At 44.8% G+C, this 4090-nt stretch overlaps 1 long non-coding RNA gene across 1 annotated transcript; it reads left to right on the top strand.

Annotated features, from left to right (window-relative positions):
- Positions 1-290: 290 nt before the first annotated feature.
- On the top strand, positions 291-1634 carry LOC116550002. The gene is made up of 3 exons (XR_004268196.1): positions 291-301; positions 973-976; positions 1475-1634. It is a non-coding gene; the product is annotated as an uncharacterized LOC116550002 (long non-coding RNA).
- The last annotated feature ends 2456 nt before the right edge of the window (positions 1635-4090 follow it).

Raw genomic sequence — 4090 nt, 5'->3', positions numbered from 1 at the left:
GTAAAGTTGATAAGAGGGTGGAAAGGAGTAGATGAAGAGGGAGGAGAAACAAACTGGGCAAAGGGGAACTGGTCAAGAGAAAGAACACTCTACAGGACCTTGAAATGAGTGAATAAAATGTATTACACCTTTTTGCCCCTAAAATATCTACTAATCCCTAGAAGCTCGGAGTGTCACCTTGTAGTGCAAAGGGTTGTTGCAGATGCCATTGAATTAAAGATCCTGAGTTAGGAAGATTATCCCGAATTACCGGTGTGGGTCCAACGGAACCATAGCTTTCCTTCTAGGAGGGAGGCAGAACGTGGATGTAAACAGAAAAGGAGAATGCCTTACCTTACCCATCTTCTACATGTTAGCCTGTAACTTGACAGTATCATAAAGAAACTGACTTTAAATCAACTTGAGTTATGTTTCCAGAGCTTGAGGACCCTTTGAAACTGCTCTTCCAAAATTACGACAGTGAGAGAAATCGGACATGGCTGACTCCATCGTGCTTCTAGCCATAGGCTGGCTGTCTTTGCTCATTCCTGGGTGTGGGTCAAGCTAACTTTTGGAGAAATTTAGTTTATAGTTTAAATAATAATAGCCCTTACAAAAAACTAAACTGTTCTCATAAAACTAATGAAAGGCTACCAAGTTAGGAGGATGAGAGGGGCTTGAATTCTTTTATTTATTTATTTATTTTTGAGATGGAGTTCCACTCTTGTCACCCAGGCCGGAGTAACAAGAAACACTTGATCTTGGCTCACTGCTACCCCCACCTCCCAGGTTCAAGTGATTCTCCTGCCTCAATCTCCCAAGTAGATGGGATTACAGGCACCTGCCACCATACCTGGCTAATTTTTTGTATTTTTAGTAGAGACAGTGTTTCATCATGTTGGCCAGGCTGGTCTCAAACTCCTGGCCTCAGGTAATCCACCCACCTCAGCCTTCCAAAGTGCTGGAATTACAGGTTTGAGACACTGTGCCCAGCCAGGTTTTTGTATTTCTGACAGTGGATGGTCCCACCTGGACCCACCAGCCAGTCCTATGGCTCCCACCCAGGAACTGACTTAACATAAAAGGACAGCTTTGATTATCTGTGATTTCATCGCTGACCCAACCAATCAGTATACCCCTGCCTCTAGCCCCCAGTCACCAAAGGATTTTTGAAAAACCCTAACCTCCCAGCTACTGGGGAGACTGACTTGAGTAGTATATCTTTTCTTTTTTTTTTTTTTTGAGACAGGGTCTTACAATCAGGTTTTCTGGGGTGTTGGTGAGACACAGCTCCCCCGGGAGGATGCTGTAGGTTCTTGGTCTCTGATCTCTTAAGAATAAGAGAAGGGACCACTGCAGGTGCACTGTATGCTAGTAAAAGTAAATATCGGACCCAAGAAGTGTTGCAGAAAGGTGATTTTATTTAGGTAGAGAAAAGAGAAGAAAAGGAGAAGAAGAGAAAGACTTTCATGAAGAGTGTGGAAGGGGATTTCAGAGGGGAAATCCAAGAGGGGAAAGAGAGCTCCCACTACATGGGAGGGGATTCCACAGAGCTGGAAATCCAGTGTGGGTGAAGAAGCAGGGGAATTTATCCTGGGAGAAATTCCCATCTTCCCAAGTTCCTCTGGCCAATGAAAGGAGTTCCTTTAAACTTCCACTGGGGTGATTGACTCTTAGTTTCTTCCCATGCCCACAAAATTCAAACATAAACCATTAAATCTGGATGGAGAGAGATGGGAGGGGGCATGGCGCTTGGAAGTTCTTTGCACTTAAAATTATGACCTCTCGTGGACCCAGAAAGAGAACACATTCCCTCAGTCTGACACCCAGGCTGAAGTGCAGTCGCAATATCTTGGCTCACTACAGCCTCTGCCTCCCAGGCTCAAGCAATCCTCCTACCTTAGCCTCCTGAGTAGCTGGGACTACAGGTGTGTACTGTGGCACCTGGCTAATTTTTGTATTTTTAGTAGAAAAAGGGTTTCACCATGTTGCCCAGGCTGGTCTTGATCTCCTGGGCTCAAGCAATCTTCCCGCCAAGGCTTCGAAAGTGCTGGGATTACAGTCATGAGTCACTGTACCCAGCCTTGAGTAATGACTCCATTTCCCACATGGTGTGGCTGGCCTAGCATCAATTAAACTCTTAACTGTGATGGTCTCAGTGAGTCGACTTTGTGCAGCGGGCAGAAAGAACCCGCTGGGCATTTACACCTTCAGTGGCTTTGTTGGACATGAAAAGGGCATGCCAACAGCTCTCTATCTGATTTCCAAGTTTTAGATACTTTTTCTCTAAATATTAGAGAAGCATTGCAATCAGGTAAGCCACATGCTTTGTTGTCGTTTTTGGTTTTGGTTTTGTTTTTTTTGAGATGGAGTCTTGCTCTGTTGCCTAGGCTGGAGTGCAATGGCATGATCTTGGCTCACTGCAATCTCTGCCTCCCAGGTTCAAGTGATTCTCCCACCTCAGAATCCCAAGTAGCTGGGATTACTGGCACCGCCATCATGCCAGGCTAATTTTTTGCATTTTTGTAGAGATGGGGTTTCACCATGTTGGCCAGCCTGGTCTCAAACTCCTGACCCCAGGTGATCTGCCAGCCTCGGGCTCCAAAAGTGCTGAGATTACAGGCGTGAGTCACGGCACCCAGCCCTAGGCCACATGTTGATTGCACCACTGCAATCTAGACTGGGCAATAAAGTTGGACTCCTGACTCCTTTAAAAAAAAATTCTTTTAGTAAAAAAAAAAAATAGAAAACCACATGTTAACAAAATGTTTTCTTTAAACAGTTTGCCTCCTAAAAGATTTCAGCAGAAGCTTGTATAGTGGGAATGCTTGGTAAGAAAGAATACTTTTTTTCTGGCTAGAGAATGGTATTTTAAAGCTTAGATTTTACGAAGTGAGAAAGAAAGCCATGGGAGAGTTTGAGCAGGGCAGTGAGGTGATCTGAGTATGTTTTAAAAGGACCTCTCTGGCTTTGTGTGAAGACGAGACTCTGGGAGCAAGAGGGGAAGCTGCCAGATCTGTAGTCCTGGCAGGAAGCTGATAGCACACCCAGGGCAGGAGTGGAGAAGAGATGAGAACTATTGGAACTTCATCTACTTCAACATCATTTACTTCAACAGTGGAGACAAATAGATCTGCTGATGTATTTGCTGTAATTAAGCAAATGTAAGGCAAATGTCTCCACTTTGTTTTTTTTGATGGAGATGTTAAATAATGAAGGTTGGGCCAGGTGTGGTGGCTCATGCCTGTAATCCTAGCACTTTGGGAGGCCGAGGTGGGTTGATCACCTGAGATCAGAGTTCAAGACCAGCCTGGCCATCATGGTGAAACCCCATCTTTAAAAATAATAATAATAATAATGAAGGCTGTTTCCTTGGAATGTGTGTATCTCTGAGGCTTGGAGAAAAAGAGGAGCAAGATACCAATGGAAGTATAACCAGCAGGCGTAGCACAAGCTGGGGGCTAAGAAATTGTCCGGCCATAGGTTACAATCTACATTAGGCTTAGCCAACAAACTTCTTAATTTCCTACTTTGCTGCTAACTTGTGGTTGCTGAATAGTCCTTTATTTCATTTGCTGGTTCTCAGTTCTTTTTTTTATTATTATTTTATTTTTTTTAGATGGAGTCTCATCCTGTCGCCCAGGCTGGAGTGCAACGGTATGATCTCAGCTCACTGCAACCTCCACCTCCCAGGTTGAAGAGATTCTCCTGCCTCAGCCTCCTGAGCATCTGGGTGTTAGAGATGAATAAATACTTGTTCATTGGTGCTCCAACAAAGAATTTTCTCAGCAAGGCAATTTACTTCTTTAGAAGGGTGCATCTCACAGATGGAGCAATGGCGAGAGCACAACTGAACAGGGGAGGAAAGGGGTTCTCATCCCTAAGGCAGGTAGCCCCTACTGCTGTGTATTCCCCTATTGGCTAGGGTTGGACCACACAGTCTAAGCTAATTCCAGTTGCCTATTTTAAAGGTAGCAGGGATATGAGCAGAGATAGAGTGGCGAAGAGAGCAGTTTGGCAGGAAGGACAGTTACAGAACAGGTAACTAAAGGTGACTCAGGTCAGAGAAGGTGACCAGGATGAGTCAGGATGGAGCAGGTGACCAGGGCTG

The sequence above is a fragment of the Sapajus apella genome, unplaced genomic scaffold (genome assembly GCF_009761245.1).
Source record: "Sapajus apella isolate SASKATOON/1434 unplaced genomic scaffold, GSC_monkey_1.0 scaffold7, whole genome shotgun sequence".
NCBI lineage: Eukaryota > Metazoa > Chordata > Mammalia > Primates > Cebidae > Sapajus > Sapajus apella.
The sequence above is the reverse complement of the archived record's forward strand: the minus strand, read 5'-3'. Positions and strand labels throughout refer to the sequence as shown.